Below are 19,487 nucleotides of genomic sequence, written 5' to 3'. Positions count from 1 at the left end.
AAGGAAAACTGCGCAGGAAAAGTTTTAAAAAGAAGACCGGCATATCCAGTGGGCAGTGAGAGGTAGCAGAGTGATAGGGCTTTGGCTCAACGGGCTTAGGTGGTAACGAGGCTAGGTTGGTTTACCTGTTTTAATTGTGGAAAGGAAGTATGTGTGTGAGGCCGGTTTTCTGTGATTGGTGTCAAATGCGGGAGGTCCTGAAGCCTCCCGGACGGACATATCTGCACCCGGTGTGTTGAGCTGCAGCTCCTAAGGGACTGTGTTAGGGAACTGGAGATGCAGCTTGATGACATTTGCCTGGTCAGGGAGAGCGAGGAGCTGATAGAAAGGAGTTATAGGCAGGTGGTCACATTGAGGCCAAGAGAGACAGACAAGTGGGTCACAGTCAGGTGAGGGAAGGGTAAGAGTCAGGTACTAGAGAGTACCCCTGTGGCTGTACCCCTTAACAATAAGTACTCCTGTTTGAGTACTGTTGGGGTGGGGGGGAGACAGCCAACCTGGGGGAAGCAACAGTGGCCGTGCCTCTGGCACAGAGACTGACCTGGTGGCTCAGAAGGGTACGGAAAAGAAGAGGAAGGCAGTAGTGATAGGTGACTCTAAAGTTAAGGGGTCAGACAGGCAATTCTGTGAATGCAGGAAAGAAACTCGGATGGTAGTTTGCCTCCCAGGTGCCAGGGTCCAGGATGTTTCAGATCGTGTCCAAGATGTGCTGTAGTGGGAGGGAGAACAGCCAGAGGTCGTGGTACATATTGGTACCAATGACATAGGCATGAAAAGGTAAGAGGTCCTGAAAAAAGACTACAGGGAGTTGGGAAGGAAGTTGAGAAGCAGGACCACAAAGGTAGTAATCTCGGGATTACTGCCTATGCTACGGGACAGTGAGTATAGGAATAGAATGAGGTGGAGGATAAATGTGTGGCTGAGGGATTGGAGCAGGGGGCAGGGATTCAGATTTCTGGATCATTGGGACCTCTTTTGGGGCAGGTGTGACCTGTACAAAAAAGGACGGGTTGCACTTGAATCCCAGGGGACCAATATCCTGGTGGGGAGGTTTGCTAAGGCTGCTGCGGTGAGTTTAAACTAGAATTGTTGGGGGATGGGAACCGAACTGAAGAGACTGGTGAAGAGGCAGTTGGCTCACAAATAGAGAAAGCTTGTAGAGAGGGAGGATAGGCGGGTGATAGAGAAGGGATGCACTCAGATGAACGGTTTGAGATGTGTCTATTTTAATGCAAGGAGTGTTGTGAACAAAGCAGATTAGTTTAGAGCGTGAATCAGTACTTGGAGTTAGGATGTGGTAGCCATTACAGAGACTTGGATGGCACAGAGACAGGAATGGTTACTTCAAGTGCTGGGTTTTAGATATTTCAGAAAGGACAGAGAGGGGAAGCAAAAGAGGTGGGAGCGTGACACTGTTGATCAGGGCTGTCACAGCTGCAGAAAAGGTGGACGTCATGGAGGGATTGTCTACAGAGTCTCTGTGGGTGAGGTTAGGAACAGGAAGGGGTCATAGCTTTTCTAGGTGTTTTTTATAGGATGCCCAATAGTAACAGGGATATCGAGGAGCAGATAGGGAAACACATCCTGGAAAGGTGTAATAATAACAGAGTTGTCCTGATGCGAGATCTTAATTTCCCAAATATCGATTGGCATCTCCCTAGAGCAATCGGTTTAGATGGGGTAGAGTTTGTTAGGTGTGTTCAAGAAGGTTTCTTGACATAATATGTAGATAAGCCTACAAGAGAAGAGACTGTACTAGATTTGCTATTGGGGAAATGAACCTGGTCAGGTGTCAGATCTCTGTGGGAGAGCATTTTGGAGATAGTGATCATAGTTCTATCTCCTTTACAATAGCATTGGAGAGAGATAGGAACAGACAAGTTAGAAAAGCATTTAATTGGAGTAAGGGGAATTATGAGGCTATCAGACAGGAAATTGGAAGCTTAAATTGGGAACAGATTTTCTCAGGGAAAAGTGCAGAAGAAATGTGGCAGATGTTCAGGGGATATTTGTGTGCAGTTCTGCATATGAGCCAGGGAAGTTATGGTAGGGTACAGGAACTGGTGTACAAAGGCTGTAATAAATATAGTCAAGAAGAAAAGAAAAGCTTACAAAAGGTTCAGGGAGTTAGGTAATGTTAGAGACCAAGAAGATTATAAGGCTAACAGGAAGGAGCTTAAGAAGGAAATTAGGAGAGCCAGAACCGGCCATGAGAAGGCCTTGGTGGACAGTATTAAGGAAAACCCCAAGGCATTCTACAAGTATGTGAAGAGCAAGAGGATAAGATGTGAAAAAATAGGACCTATCAAGTGTGACAGTGGGAAAGTGTGTATGGAACCAAAGGAAATAGCAGAGGTACTTAATACTTCAGTATTCACTATGAAAACGGATCTTAGTGATAGTAGTGATGACTTGCAATGGACTGGAAAGCTTGAACATGTAGATATTAAGGAAGAGGATATGCTGGATCTTTTGGAAAGCATCTAGTTGGATAAGTCACTGGGACCAGATGAGATGTACCCCCAGGCTACGTTGGGAGGCAAGGGAGGAGATTGCTGAGCCTCCGGCAAAGATCTTTGAATCATCAATGGGGACGGGAGAGGTTCTGGAGGATTGGAGGGTTGCGTATGTTGTTCCTTTATTCAAGAAAGGAAATATAGAGATAGCCCAGGAAATTATAAACCAGTGAGTCTTACTTTAATTGATGGAGAAGATCCTGAGAGGCAGGATTTATGAACATTTAGAGAGGTATAATATGATTAGGATTAGTTAGCATGGCTTTGTCAAGGGCAGGTCGTGGCTTACGAGCCTGATTGAATTTTTTTGAGGATGTGACTAAACACATTGATGAAGGAAGAGTAGTAGATGTAGTGTATATGGATTTCAGCAAGGCATTTGATAAGGTACCCCATGCAAGGCTTATTGACAAAGTAAAGAGGCATGGGATCCAAAGGGACATTGCTTTGTGGATCCAGAACAGGCTTGCCCACAAAGGCAAAGAGTGGTTGTAGACTGGTCATATTCTGCATGGAAGTCGGTGACCAGTGATGTGCTTCGGGAATCTGTTCTGGGACCCTTGCTCTTTGTGATTTTTATAAATGACCTGGATGAGGAAGTGGAGGGATGGGTTAGTAAGTTTGCTGATGACAAAGTTTGGAGGTGTTGTGGATAGTGTGGAGGACTGTCAGAGGTTACAGTGGGACATTGATAAGATGCAAAACAGGGCTGAGAAGTGGCAGATGGAGTTCAACCCAGATAAATGTGAAGTGGTTAATTTTGGTAGGTCAAATATGATGGCAGAGTATAGTATTCATAGTAAGGCTCTTGGCAATTTGGGGGATTAGAGGGATCTTGGGGTCTGAGTCCATAGGACGCTCATTAGTCATGGAATTGAATTTAGGAGCCGAGAGGTAATGTTGCAGCTATATAGGACCCTGGTCAGACCCCACTTGGAGTACTGTGCTCAGTTTTGGTTGCTGCACTACAGGAAGGATGTGGATTCCATAGAAATAGTGCAGATGAGATTTACAAGGATGCTGCCTAGATTGGGGAGCATGCCTTATGAAAACAGGTTGCGTGAACTCGACCTTTTCTTCTTGGAGCGAAGGAGGATGAGAGGTCACCTGATAGAGGTGTAGAAGATGATGAGAGGCATTGATCGTGTGGATAGTCAGAGGCTTTTTCCCCCAGGGCTGAAATGGTTGCCATAAGAGGACACAGGTTTAAGGTGCTGGGGAGTAGGTACAGAGGAGATGTCGGGTAAGTTTTTTTTTTACTCAGTGTGGTGAGTGCATGGAATGGGCTGCCGGTGACAGCGGTGGAGGTGGATACCGTAGGGTCTTTCAACAGATTTTTGGATAGGTGCATGGAGCTTAGAAAAATAGAGGGCTATGTGTAACCCTAGTAATTTCTAAGGTAGGGACCTGTTCAGCACAACTTTGTGAGCTGAAAAGCCTGTATTGTGCTGTAGGATTTCTATGTTTCTAGCCAGGGCAGTAAAGGGTATGGGAAGAAGGCAGGGGAGTGGGGATGACTGGAAGAATTGAATCAGCCCATGATTGAATGGTAGTGCACACTCAATGTCCTACTTCTGCTCCTATATCTTATGGTAACACAGATGGTTCTTTCTACAGCCATAGAATGCCACTGGTGAGTGTGGTTTCAAGCTGAAGCTGAACACTACAATGACATTTATGATGGTAGAATCAGCCCCCTGGAGTAGCTGACGCAATGTAAAATTGAACAGAATAATTAAGAGGATGAAATGTTACTTCCTGCATAAATTCTTTTTTTCACTGGCAAAATGTTTGGAAACTGAAAAGGTGATTAGAATGCATGGAATTTGTGACCTACTTGTAAAATGAAGGTTTTACAAGCAGGAGGAGATGGAATTTGAACACAGAGTTGGCTGATGGTTTGTTTCCATAACTATCTGTTCAAGTAAATAATAAATAATCTGTTTGAAGTAGTGGCTAGCCTGTATCAAAAATCTAAATCAAATTCATCGATAAATTGCAATTGAGTTTAAAGGTGACTGCAGCATTTTTAATTGCCAGAATACCGTCTAGAGAAATTATGGAAGCTTTTGTAAGTAAATAATGAATGAGTAGTAATAACAGTAATATCAACTGAAGAGATGCACCAAGTAGAAAATATACGTACCTGAGTTATACAAACACTGGTGTAGAAAGGAGGTGCGAGTATAAGGGAACCATGAAATGGATGAAGATCAGGGAATACAGTCAGGAATAGATGACAGCTTACTGATTGGGTTAACTATTAAACACAAGATTCTGTAGTTGCTGGAAATCCAGAGCAACATTAAATGCTGGAGAACATAGTAGACTGTTTTGTTCCTTTCTATACAGTGGTGTGAGAAAGTTTGTGAACCCTGTAGAATTTTATCTTTCTTCATAAATATGACTTAAAATGTGATCAGATCTTCACGCAAGTCCCAAAATTAGAGAAAAAAACAAATAACACCAAATTATACAAATAATGCACTTTTTTGTTTATTTATTGAGAAATTGGTCCAATATTACATCTATTTGTTAGAAAAAAAAGTATGTGAACCTTTGGGATAATACCTTATACAACATCTATTTGGAGTCAGGTGTGCCAATGAATGAGATGAGATTGGAGGTGTGGGTTGTAGATGTGCCCTGCCCTATTTTTTTTAAAAAAGACACACAAAATCAGGCTGCTGACCGAGCCTGTTCTTCACAAGAAAGATCTTTTTATGTGCACCATGCCTCAATCAAAACAATTTTCAGAGGACCTTAGAAAAAGAATTGTTGTGATTCATGAAGCTGGAAAGGCTACAAAAGCATTTTTAAAGACCCAAGTATTCATCAGTCCACAGTAAGGTAAATTGACTATAAATGGAGGAAACTTGTACCCTAGGAGTGGGCATCCTATAAAGATCACACCAAGAGCACAACATGCAATGATGAAGGACGTGGAAAAATGCCGAACGGTATCAGTATCATAAGCTCGTGTTCTACTGGTAACACCCTCCCTTGGTGCCATTCTACTGACTAATGTTTTTTTTGTAATTTATTTTTTTTATTGAAGTTCATCATCAAACAAACATTTCCATAAGGTGTTTCAGACATTGTACCTATATATCATATATATCACAAATCTCCACAAAGTATTTATCTGAGATACACCTTTATAGAAAAGAGTGGAGAGAAAAAAAACAAGCAAAAGGGAGGAACTATGTACAAGTAGGGAGTGATCTTTTGTTTTTACAACATATTCATTGATTTGTGAGAATAAAGTCAGGCCTATGAGGCATTATGTAGTTAAACCAATTTTCCCAGTATGAATCAAATTGTTCCAAATTTGATAAAATTCTCTTATGTTTGATTGGATTTAATAGCCCATTGACATGAAAAGAAATGAATTTTACCTTGTCCTTAGCCATCTGTATTTATCTGTCAATGTACCATTGAAATTAGAATAAAACTTAATCGATCTACTCCCTGAACAAATACGAACCAAGAAACGCAGATAATAACAAAAATGGCAACGAACGTGTGATTCCAAGGCTGAGGTCTCTAGTAGATGACCCTGTGTTGAGCTAGAGGAAATGTCTAGCTGTGGGGGATAACCCCTCCTACTTGTGAGTTGAGGGCCCCCATTGCAGTATTCATAAAAGTCAGTGAACAAATCCATTACACAGAAAAGATTTCCCTGTATACATATACATTTATATAATGTATGTGTATATATACGTATTCTCATTTTGGTGGGGAAAAAGGAGTAAGTGAGCGAATAAAGAATAACAACTAAGTAATATAAAATCCACATTATAATAAGTATTTCTTGAGATAGGTATATCACCATGTTTCATTTAGCTTCTCAACATTTTTAAAGTTAGCTAAACCTTATAGCCCTTCTGAAGGGGGTGAGGACTGTCTTTGGGGAAACTCCCTGTCTCTTCCTGATATATTTCTCTTGGCCTCCTCCCGTCTCCTGCCTTCTCGATTCTCGCATTATTTCCCAAGTGGAGTGGGACAGTTCCTCAGTCAGGCTTTCCCTCATTTTGGTGACACTGACGGGCAAACCTCTGGCCTTCATGTCTGTAGTCGCCTCTTCCACCGTCTGGTACAACCGCATCCCATTGTCATAAAACACTCGAAGTTTAGCAGGGTATGGAGTTTGAAATCTAATCTTATTTTGCTTTAGTACTCGCTTTACTTCAGAGTATTCTTTGCGTTTCTGCAGGACCGCCGGGGGGGGGGGGGGGGGGGGGGGGGTGGTGGTGTAATCTTGGTCGAAATATATTAATTTATCGTCAAAAAACCACTCTCTTCTTACCCCAGGCCCTTTGTAGAATCTGTGTCTTGGTGCTTTACCGAAGGAATTTAATTATTATACAGCTTGGCTTTCTGTCCTGGGTAGGTTTCGGAACCAGCGTGCGGTGCGTCCTCTCGATTTCCAGCTCCATAACTGAGGGAAGATCCAACGCGTCCCACAGTAGCTTTTTGACAAACTCCGTCATAGACGAGCCTTCCACTCCTTCGGGAACGTTGTAGATTCTGATATTTTTCCGCTGTGATCTTCCCTCCAGGTCAAGCAGTTTACCTTCTTGGTGATGTAATATTTTTATTGTCTTACTCAGTATTCGTTCCACGTTTTGAACGTGATCTTCTATCTTCTCGATTCGAGTCTCTGCCACCGCTATTTTTGGATTAACGCTGGCGAGCTCTGCCTTAATATCCCGGAGCTGCTGCTTTATTTCTTTCTGGACCTCCATTATTTCTTTCAGGATTTTGAAAATATTCACCGCTTCGCCTGAATGAGGCCCAGTAACCGCCTTGCTTGCACGCGGTCGGGTCGGAGAGCCGCTTGCTGCACTCCTCTTAGATGCAGGCTCTGCAGTGTTGCTTTTTTTATTCCCATTCTTTTTCCCCATACTTGCCCCTCTTTTCAGTTCAAATATTCTTCGAAAAATATTATGCTTGATGGAATAACGGGGCTTAATGCGTGTTTTTCCGGAGGATCTAGTGACTTAAGCTGCCATTCTCGATGATGACGTCACCGGAAACAGACTGATTTTTTTTTTAATATGGCTAGTCTCCAGGTAGTGGCAAGTTTCTGTGAACTAGTCATAATCCAAACAGTTTGGAAATTAGAAATGTGGTTCTGAGCCAGCAGACCCAATAGGAGCCAGAAAATCCATTCTACCAGTCTCATAAATACTTGTTCATAAGACCATAAGGTACAGGAGCAGAATTAGACCATTCAGCCCATAGTCTGCTTCGCCATTTCTTTATGGCTGATCCAATTTTCCTCTCAGCCCTAATCTGCTGCTTTCTCCATGTATCCCTTCATGTCCTGACCAGTCAAGAATCTATCAACTTCTGCCTTAAATATACCGTAGATTCCGGATTATAAGCCGCTACTTTTTTCCCACATTTTGAACAGCTTTGAACTCTGCGGCCTATAATCCAGAGCGGCTAATACATGGTTTTTTTTCATGCCGCCTCGTAAACATTTTGCCTCGTAACAGTAGACCAATAAAATTGATGAGTAGTTCACAGAGGTCCAATGAAATTGTACGATAAATCAAGCGCACTTTCACAATTAAATTATTGTAAATCAGTCATTTGTACTCACCCTCATCAACATGGAAAATACTCGAAGAAAAGCAAGACCCGAGCACGTCAGACCCGATTAGACCCGATCGCATTGCGCAAGCGCATTAGACCCGATCGCATTGCGCAAGCGCGTCAGACCCGATTAGACCCGATCGCATTGCGCAAGCGCGTCAGACCCGATTAGACCCGATCGCATTGCGCAAGCGCGTCAGACCCGATCGCATTGCGCAAGCGCGTCAGACCCGATTAGACCCGATCGCAATGCGCAAGCGCATTAGACCCGATCGCGTTGCGCAAGCGCGTCAGACCCGATTAGACCCGATCGCGTTGCGCAAGCGCATTAGACCCGATCGCATTGCGCAAGTGCGTCAGACCCGATTAGACCCGAGCGAAAACGCTGCTTTTAAGTTAAAGTCGATCAATAACTTTTCCTGGTAGGCTGCAGTATATATATTTTTACCAGTCGCTAGGAGATATTGGAATGTTGTTCGTGCTGTTCAGTAAAAAAGTATATGCAACGTAATTTGTGTTACCGATACGTATGTATATTTAAAAGTAGCGGTGCGGCCTAAAATCCGGTGCGGCCTTTACAATTTAAAAAATTGATTTTATTTCTAAAATTAGAGCCTGCGGCTTTTAATCAGGTGCGCTCTGTAGTCCGGAATCTACGGTACATAGACTTGACCTCCACAGCTGCCTGTGGCAAAGAATTTCACAGATTCATCACTATCTGGCTAAAGAAATTTCTCCTCATCTTCATTCTAAAAGGATAGCCCTCTATTCTGAGGCTGTGTCCTCTGGTCTCTCACCATAGGAAACATCCTCTTCACATCCAGTCTATCAAGGTCTGCCAACATTTGATAGGCTTCAATGAGGTCACCCCTCATTTTTCTGAATACTAGTGAATACAGGCCCTGAACCATCAAATTTTCTTCATATGACAAGCTGTCCAATCCTGGAATCATTTTTGTGAACCTCCTTTGAACCCTCTCCAGTTTCAGTGCATCCTTTCTGAGATGAGGTGCTCCAAACTGCTCACAATACTCCAAGTGAGGCCTCACCAGCGCTTTATAAAGTCTCAGCATTATATCCTTGCTTTTATATTCTAGTCCGCTTGAAATGAAACTAACATTGCATTTGCCTTCCTCCCCACTGACTCAATCTGCAAATTAACCTTTAGGGAATCCTGCATAAGGACTTCCAAGTCCCTTTGGACCTCAGTTTGTTTGTATTTTCTCTCCATTTTGAAAGTAATAATCTTTCATTTCTTCTACCAAAATGCATGACCATACACTTATTGGTGCTGAATTCCATCTGCCATTTCTTTGCCCGTAGTCTTTCAAAATCCAAGTCTTTCTGTAGCCTATCTGCTTCCTCAAAACTACCTGCCTCCCCACCTATCATCATTGCCTGCAAACTTTGCAACAAAGCTTTCAATTCCAATATCCAGATCATTGATTTATATAGCGTATCAAGTATCAGTCCCAACAGTCTGCTGTGGAACACCACTAGTCACTGGTATGGACTGTGCATAAGTGGAGTGTTCATGATCTGAGGAGGGCTGATAATAAGTGATTTGTGTAACAGTGCAGCATGGACATGATGGGCCAGAGAGCTGGTTTCTATGCTGTTATTCTCTGACGGACCTACACATTTCTTCTCTCTGCTTTCTCTCCAAGCAGTGTATTAGTCACCACTAACATCTGAATTACTTGCTGATAGTGTCTCTGTTCCACTGTGCTGCCTACCTGGTTGATTGTACACATTCTGAAGAAGGCCAAAAATCTTTGAAATTCTGCAGCTGACATACTGCTCAGATTGTTTGGTTGATATTATGTGGTAGAAGAGACTGACATCTAGAAACTTTAGTGTTGCCTATGTGGAATCTGTGTTCCTCCTATCTGACTGCTCAGTCAGATACTGAATTCTTCATAGGTACTTGACTGTTTAATTAACATCTTAAAAGTAAATTTTATTATCAAAGTGCATATATGTACTGCAATTTATTTTGTTGTGGTCAATCACAATAAATACAAGAAATATAATAGTCTCAATGAAAGAATGTACCCAACAGGACAGTCAACAGTGCACAAAGCACCAAACTGTGCAAATCAAAAAGAAACAGATGAAAAAGGAAACCCTAATAATAAATAAGCATTAAGTATTGAGAAACTTGAAAGTGATTCCACAGTTTGGTGTTGTGGTAAGTGAAGCTGAATGAAGTTATCCCCTCTGGTTTAAGACATGACGGTTGAGGGATAATAACAGTTTGTGAATCTAGTTGTGAGGGACCTGAGGCTCCTGCATTCCTTCCTGATGGTAGCAGTGAGAAGAGAGCATGGCCTGGGTGGTGGAGGGTCTTGATGAATGCTGTTTTCCTGCAATAGTGCACTATGTAGATCAGGCAGGAGTTGCTGTTTCATCACCAACCTCTCAAAGGACTTCATCACAGTAGCAGATTACCATGTTCTTCTGGTGCAACAGTATAATTGATACTTCCTTGAAGCAGGTGGGTACCTCAGACTGCCAAAGTGAGAGGTTAAGATATTGGTGAAGTCTCCAGTTGATCAGCACAGACCTTTAGTACTTGGCCAAGTATCCTGTTTGGCCAGATGCTTTCCATGCATTCGCCCTCCTGAAGGATGCTCTCACGTCGGCCTCAAAGACTGAAATCACAAGGTTATCGGGTGCTGTGGGAGTTTGTGAAGGTGCCTCCGTGTTTTGATAGTCAAAGTGAGCACAGAAGACATTGAGTTCAACTGGAAGTGAAGAGTTATTGTCACCTATTGTGAGAGGTAATTACTTGTTAAGATGTGCATTAACACGAAGTAGTTAAAATTTTAAGCTTTTGCTAAACTGTTAATACGTATGTGACTAACTGCTTGTAGCCAAAATGCTGAATTCCAGACATGTAACCGCAAAGATGGTGAAGTAAGTTACTGATAATAAAATAGAGGATGTAACGGTTGATCGTGGGTCCTAACAAAAGACAACCCTAAGTATGGAATGGAAAAGTACTGAGCTCAAAATTGTGTACCTCCTAGCTCTTCTGAGCCGGGAGGGGAGGAGTTAAGAGAGACATATAAAAATCTGAACTGTGTAAGGCTCGGGGTTCCTTTTTTTAAGGCACCCAGCTCTGCAGACCTGTTCTAATAAACTTTGTTTCCTTGAATTTGTCCTTGGCCATTATTCGGGGGCAGGACGTTTCTGACACCTATGTAACTTGGTTTCACTTTGTGGGAAGAGATAGCATTCAAGCCCTGCCACAGCTGTTAAGCATCCTTCAGAGATTCATGTTTGGTCTGGAATTGCCACATCACATTGAGATAGCTTTCTGGAGATTGTACCTGGACCCCTTGTATCTTATTTGGTTGACAGACCTGATTAGGCCCATAGCAGATTGTGAATGTCATGGTTCATCCAAGGTTTCTTGTTAGGGAAGAGTCAGAACACACCTCTAGGACTTTCTAGCCATAGTGTAACAGTAGTCGAGTGTGCAGCAGGTGGTGAATTGATGATGATTGAGCAGAGGCTATTTTCAAAAAAGCCTGATTGAATTCCCCACCAATGATTTGAAAGACATCAGGGCAGGCTGTTTCTTGTCTGCTAATAACAACATTCAATATGTCGAGTGTTTTGTTTTTATATAATGCCTGCTTTTGGTGATATATATTTGGGAAGTAGCTCATATTTTGCAAGGTTGCAGCATGAACCTTGATTGTACTACAGTACAGGTCTTTCAACCAGCAATGTCGTGATAACCTACTCTAAAATCTGTCTAATCCTTTGCTCCTACATTACCTCCATTTTTCTATCATCCATTAGTTTCTTAAATGCCCCAATTGTATCTAACTCTACCATATTTTCCTCCAATCGCCTTAAGGTAAAACCCCTCCCAGCCATTTCCATTCTATGCACTTTATCTATACCGCTTATCTTGTACACCTCTGTGAAGTCACCTCTCATCCTCCTTTGCTCCAGTGAAAAAAGATCTATCACACTCATCCTAAGATATGCTCTTGTCCTTCAGTGAATGAGTTGACAGTATCTTGGAGCTCAGACTCCAAACATGCACAAACTACAAACTTCATCGACAACGTAATGAGGTTGTGAGGCCTTGGTTCCAGAGTGAAGTCACTGAGTTGAACAGTTTACCAGTATAACTTCACTCCAACAAGTGAGGAAAAAAAAGTTGGGATAATGATCCCCACAAAATGCGGGATGAACTCGGCAGGTTAAGCAACATTTACAGAGGGGAGTAAGCACTTTGCCTGAACTGCTGACTATTTATTCCTCTCCATAGATACTGTTTGATCTGCTGAGTTCCACCAGCATTTTGTGTGTTGTTGAAAGATTTTGGCCCAAAGTTTCAACTGTTTATTTCCCTGCTGAGCTCCCTAGGTGTGTCTGTGTATTGCACTTCCAGCATCTGCCCAATCTCTTGTCTTCAGGGCAATGCCATAGCTTTGTTTAAACTATGGAGATGTGCTTTATTACAGACTCATTGGATAGTATCATGGTTTGCATTTTAGTATGGAGTAAACATTACATGGAGATTAATATAAGGAGGGTGTCCTCTAATGCCAGCCCATCTAGAGTGTTTACTATGCCCTTAGTTTTTTTTTGGTGTTGCTGTTCAATGAAGATCATGCCACAATAGCTCTAGATTAACACAATGCACACCTCTGATTCAGAGAATATCACTCTTTGGCCATGCGGAGCAGAGTGTGGAGAAATCCTGACAATGGCTTTTGCTGTGACTGGAACCTCTTTAAACATTTCCAGAGTCAGATTTCTCTCCTTCCTAGAAGATGATCAGAGTTGTGATATCTCTGGGGTCCTTTATTACATCTTCCTGTCCCCAGATGTGGAGAATACGATTTTAATTGAAGCTCTTGCCTCTGTTTTACAATGTTATTAGGGATACCTACTATTTTGTTTCTGATGCCCTGTGATTGTTTTGGGACTTGGCTTTCTCAACTTTGTGTCGGCTTATGACTAATGATATGCTACAGGGATTGGAGTTGGACAAGTTTTTGTTAACAATTTGGTGAGAATGTAGGTTACATGATTAATATGTTTGCAGATGATGCTAAAATCATTGGTGTGGGAGGTGGTGAAAAAGGCCAAGACACAGATCATCTTGGAAAGTGGGCAAAGGAATAGTGGATGGAATTCAATACCAGGAAGTGATGCCTTTTGGGAAATTAAAGCAGAACAGGGTGTACACAGTCCATGACAAAGCTGTGGGGAGAGTTGCAGAACATGGAGGCCGATGAGTACCAGTACATAGTTCTCTGTATAGCTAGTCAGGATGGTGAAAACGTATGGAATGCTTGCTTCATGGGATAGGCACTGAATTGGAATGTGTCACATCCTCAGTCAGGCCCACTGCCCAAGGATAAAAGACAGCAGCGGGTCGCTTCAGAGAAAAAGAGCTTTGACCAGCAATAATTTGATGTTTGGGACCCTCAACACAGGGACCCCCAGGGCTGTGTCCTAAGCTCCCCCCTTTACTCTCTGTATATCCATGACTGTGTCGCCACCTACAGCTCCAATCTGCTAATTAAATTTGCTGATGATATTACATTGGTTGGCCTAATCTCAAATTAGGCCAGGGCGAGGCCGCCTACAAAAAAGAAGCCATCACACTGACACAGTGGTGTGAAAAATAAAGCTTTTCCCTCATTGTCACAAACAAGGGAGCTGGTTGTGGATTACGGGAGGAACGGAGACAGGCCAACCCCTATTGACATCAATGGACCTGGGGTTGAGAGGGTGAACAGCTTGAAGTTCCTCGGCATACACATCACCAAGGATCTCACTTGGTCTGTACATACCGGCTGTGTGGAGGGAAAAAAAGCACAATAGCACCTCTTTCGCCTCAGACATTGGAAGAAGTTTGGCATGAGACCCCAAATCCTAAGGACTTTCTACAGGGGCACAATTGAGAGCATCCTGACTGGTTGTATCACTGCCTGGTATGGGAACTGTACTTCCCTCAATCACAGGGCTCTGCAGAGAGTGGTGCAGACAGCCCAGTGCATCTGTAGATGTGAACTTCCCACTATTCAGGACATTTACAGTAACAGGTGTGTAAAAAGGGCCTGAAGGATTAATTGGGGATCAAAGTCACCCCAGGCACAAACTGTTCCAGCTGTTACCATCCGGGAAATGGTACCGCAGCATTGAAGCCAGGACCAACAGGCTCCAGGACAGCTTCCACCAGGCCATCAGACTGATTAATTCACACTGGCGCAATTGTATTTCTAAGCTATGTTGACTGTTCTGTTGTATATTTTACTGTACATACTATAATAAAAATACAAAAACTTGCACAGACGTAAGGTAAAGATTTTTACTCTTCGCATATATGAAGGATATAAGAAATAAAGTCTGTTTCCGGTGACGTCATTGTCGAGAATGGCAGCTTAAGTCACTAGCTCCTCCGGAAAAATGCGTAATAACCCATCAAATATAATATTTTTCAAAAAATATTTGAACTGAAAAAAGGGGCAAGAATGGGGAAAAGAAATGGAAATTAAAAAAAGCGACACTGCAGAGTCTGTGTCTGAGAGGAGTGCAACGAGCGACGCTCCGACCTGACCGCGTGCTAGCGAGGCGGCTGCTGGGCCTCATTCAGTCGAAGCGGTGAATGTCTTCGAAATCCTGAAAGAAATAATGGAGGTCCAGAAAGATATAAAGCAGCAGCTCTGTGATATTAAGGCAGAGCTTGCCAGCGTTAATCAAAAAATAGCGGTGGCAGAGTCTCGAATCGAGAAGGTGGAAGATCACGTTCAAAACGTGGAATGGATACTGAGCAAGACAATAAAAATAATACATCAACAAGAAGGTAAACTGCTTGACATGGAGGGAAGGTCACGGTGAAAAATAATCAGAATCTACAACGTTCCCGAAGGAGCGGAGGGCTCGTCTATGACAGAGTTTGTTGGAAAGTTACTGCTGGACGCGTTGGATCTTCCTCCGGCTATGAAGCTGGAAATCGAAAGAGCCCACCACGCGTTAGTCCCAAAACCTACCCAGGACAGAAAGCCACGCTCAATAATAATAAAATTCCTTTGGTACAGCACCAAGGCAGAGATTCTACGAAGAGCCTGGGGTAAGAAGAGAGTGTTTCTAGAGGATAAATTAATATATTTTGACCAAGATTACCCCTCCCCCCGTGGTTCTCCAGAAACGCAAAGAATACTCCGAAGTAAAGCGAGTACTAAAGCAAAATAAGATTAGATTTCAAACTCCGTACCCTGCTAAACTTCGAGTGTTTTATGACAACGGGACGCGGTTGTATCAGATGGTGGAAGAGGCGACTACAGACATGAAGGCCAGAGGGTTGCCCATCAGCGTGACCAAAACGAAGGAAAGCCTGACTGAGGAATTATCCCGCTCTGCTTGGGAAATAGTGCGAGAATCGAGAAGGCAGGAGACGGGAGGAGGCTGAGAGAAATATATCAGGAAGAGACCGGGAGTTTCCCAAAGACAGTCCTCACCCCCTTCAGAAGAGCCATAAGGTTTGGCTAACTTAAATGTTGAGAAGCTGTGCTCGCTTCGGCAGCACATACTAAAATTGGAACGATACAGAGAAGATTAGCATGGCCCCTGCGCAAGGATGACACGCAAATGTTGAGAAGCTAAACAGAAGCAAAAGTACACGGTGATATACTTATCTCGAGAAATACTTATTATAATGTGGATTTTATATTACTTAGTTGTTATTCTTTATTCGCTCACTTACTCCTTTTTTCCCCACCAAAATGAGAATATATGTGTGTGTGTGTGTGTATATGTATGTATCTATATAATAATAGTACACAGGGAAATCTTTTCTGTGTAATGGATTTGTTCACTGACTTTTATGAATACTGCAATGGGGGCCCTCAACACACAAGTAGGAGGGGTTATCCCCCACAGCTAGACATTTTCTCTAGCTCAACACAGGGTCATCTACTGGAGACCTCAGCCTTGGAATCACATGTTTGTTGCCATTTTTGTTATTTGCATTTCTTGGTTCTTATTTGTTCAGGGAGCAGATCGACTAAGTTTTGTTCTAATTTCAATGATAAATACAGATGGGTAAGGACAAGGTAAAATTCATTTCTTTTAATGTCAATGGGCTATTAAATCCAATCAAACGTAAGAGAATTTTATCCAAAATGAAAACAGAACAAGCCCATGTAGTATATTTACAGGAAACTCATTTAAGTGATAATGAGCATAAAAAAACTAAAGAGAATGGGCTTCACTAATCTATTTTTCTCCTCATATAAATCAGGACATAGGAGAGGAGTTGCTATTCTTATCTTAAATAGGCTAAATTTTGAAAAAGTATTTGAAATGGGAGATAAAGAGGTCAGATATATTCTGGTAAGGGGGAATATAGACGGCAATTCAGTTACTCTATTGAATATATACGCATCCCCGGGAAGTGATGTTGGTTTCTTTCAGAAAATTACTGATATTATGGTAACAAAAACAGAAGGTTTTCTGATATGTGGGGGTGACTTAAATTTACAATTACAACCAAACTTAGACTTTTCCAATAGAAAAACCTATGAAACAAAATCTTTACATAAGAAAGTTAATACACTTTTTGATTGATATATGGAGGGACCTTTCCCTGACAGAAGGGATTACACTCATTATTCTGCTCCCCATTCTGTATATACAAGAATAGACTATTTCATAACATTTGGAAAAGACAAAGACAAAATAAACACCTGTGGAACTGGGACAATAGACGTAAGTGACCATGCACCTATATATTTATCTGTTGACTTTGACCTACAACCAAAGAATACTATTTGGAAACTAAATTCAAGTCTACTCAATGATCCATACTTTAAGGAACAAATTAAAAAAGAAATTGGTCTCTACTTAGAATTTAATGATAATGGGGAGGTTTCACCTCCCATTTTGTGGGATACTCTGAAGGCGGTCTTAAGAGGGAAAATTATAGCGATATCTTCATATAAGAAAAAAAAGGAATAAAACATTAGAGGAATTACAAAATAGGCTGAAAGAACTAGAGAAAAAACACAAATTGAATTTGGTACAGGATACATTAGGGGAAATTAAAAGAATTAGGAATGAAATAAATAATTTGGCTACGCAAGAAATCAGGGAAAAATTTAATGTTTCTGAAACAGAATTTAAAAATGAGTTAATTCCTGTTTTACTCCCCACACTGAACTGGGCTCTTAAAAAAAGGCACAAATGCCACCCAGTTGGAAGGAAGTGATAATCTCAGCTATACCGAAAGAAGGCAAGGATAAAATGGAATGCGGGTCATTTAGACCAATATCCGTTCTTAATGTAGATTATAGGTTATTTACCCCCATCATGGCCAAATGATTAGAGGAGTTTCTACCCATACTGATATGTAATGATCAGACAGGTTTTATAAGACAACGCCAGACTCAAAACAATATACGAAGGACACTTCACATTATGGATCATATACGAAAAAATAAAATCGAAGCAATAGTGATAAGCATGGACGCTGAAAAAGCATTTGATTTGGTTAATTGGAATTTTCTTTACAGAGTTTTGCATAGATTTGGTTTCCAAGACACAATTATTAAAACTATACAGACACTATATGACAATCCTACTGCTAGGATTAAAATCAATGGATATTTATCAAATAGTCCTACCCTAGAAAAGGGCACGAGACAGGGTTGTGCATGGCCACCACTACTCTTCGCGTTATATCTGGAACTATTAGCTCAATACATCAGACAAAATGAAGATATCAGGGGAATTACTATTAAAGGGACAGAGCATAAGTTGGCTTGTTATGCGAATGACATTTTGATCTATCTAGGGCAACTTTCTCTTAGAGATTATTATTTTGCAGCACAGTTGAGAGCTGTGATATGTTGGTGTAACCCATCATATGACGCTCAATGGAAAAACATTGAGGAGCGGGTACTTCCCATCCCCATACAAGCAATTTTGGCTGATAACAACCTGCAAAGGTACATAAATACTATTGATAACCCATGGGTGAAATTGACTCTTCAAATATGGAAAACTATTATAAAAGAATATAATCTAGAAGGAGATATTGCAATTCTTAAATGGTGTGCATATGACTCGGATTCTACACCAAATAAATTGGATGCTAGATTTAAGGACTAGACAGCTAAAGGAATAACTGTTCTTTGCAATATAATGAAAGAAGGAACACTGTTCAGTTTTGAAATACTTAAAGAGAAACACTTATTAGAAAAGAAAGATTTTTTCAGTATTTACAGATGCAACAATATATTAATAAGATGTTTAAAAATGTAACCAAGGCAAATATAGGCTTGATAGAGCTCTTTAGAAGAGTATATAATTCAGAAAATGGTAGTAGAATCATTTCAAGCATGTATAAGGGGTTGTCAAATCTTAAAACACATTCGACTTCATACATTAAAACAAAATGGGAGAAGGAAGGAGGGATAATTATATCTGAGGAAGAATGGACAACAATATAGAGATATCAATGGAAGTGTACCAGTTCATAGAAATGGAGGGAGTTTGGATGGGAAAAACTTGATAAGATATTTTATTACACCCTCTCAGAAATCTCATTATGATAGTAACCTCCCTGTTTACTGGAGAAATTGTGGAAATCAAAATGCAAATCATTATCATATATTTTGGGACTCCCCTGTTATCAAAAACTATTGGAGGGGAATACACAATGCCCTACAAGACATTTTTAAATGTGAAATACCCTTAGAGAGTAAGACCATATATTTTGGATATGTACCTCAAGAATGGTTGAAAAGAGATAAATATTTAATGAATATACTGTTGGTGGCTGGTAAAAAGACTCTTACTAGGAAACGGTTATCACAGGAGAGCCTAACTTTAAATGCATGGATGGAAATTACAATGGACATTTACAAAATGGAGAAGATAACAGCATGTGTTAATCATAAGCTGGAACAATTTGATTCATACTAGGAAAAATGGTTTAACTATATAATGCCTCATAGGCCTGATTTTATTCTCACAAATCAATGAATCTGTTGTTTTTTTAAAAAAAAGATCACTCCCTACTTGTACATAGTTCTTTTCTTTTGCTTGTTTTTTCTTTCCACTCTTTTCTATAAGTGTATACCTCAGATAAATACTTTATGGAGATTTGTGATATATATGATTATATGATATGTATAATGTCTGAAATTCATCTTGTGGAAATGTTTGATGAACTTCAATAAAAAATTACAAAAAAAAAGAAAGTCAATTAAATTAGGGCAAATTAAAGGAAGGCAGAGGTGAGCACAGCAGCCTTTGTCTGAGTGGACGTAGTCTGAGTGGTGACCATGTGGTTCTTTGAGGCTTCTGTGAAGAGGGGCTTCACTCTAA

At 41.2% G+C, this 19,487-nt stretch overlaps 1 protein-coding gene and 1 non-coding gene across 6 annotated transcripts in view; both read left to right on the top strand.

Moving 5' to 3' along the window:
• slc38a4 (solute carrier family 38 member 4) overlaps nucleotides 1-19,487 on the top strand; it is a 162,663-nt gene that overhangs the window by 9,412 nt on the left and 133,764 nt on the right. The gene's annotated exons all lie outside the window — the stretch shown is intronic.
• LOC140735042 (U6 spliceosomal RNA) lies at nucleotides 15,668-15,771 on the top strand. The gene has a single exon (XR_012100663.1). It is a non-coding gene; the product is annotated as a U6 spliceosomal RNA (small nuclear RNA).

This window comes from Hemitrygon akajei, chromosome 10, assembly GCF_048418815.1.
Source record: "Hemitrygon akajei chromosome 10, sHemAka1.3, whole genome shotgun sequence".
NCBI lineage: Eukaryota > Metazoa > Chordata > Chondrichthyes > Myliobatiformes > Dasyatidae > Hemitrygon > Hemitrygon akajei.
This window is presented reverse-complemented; position numbering and strand designations above follow the sequence as displayed.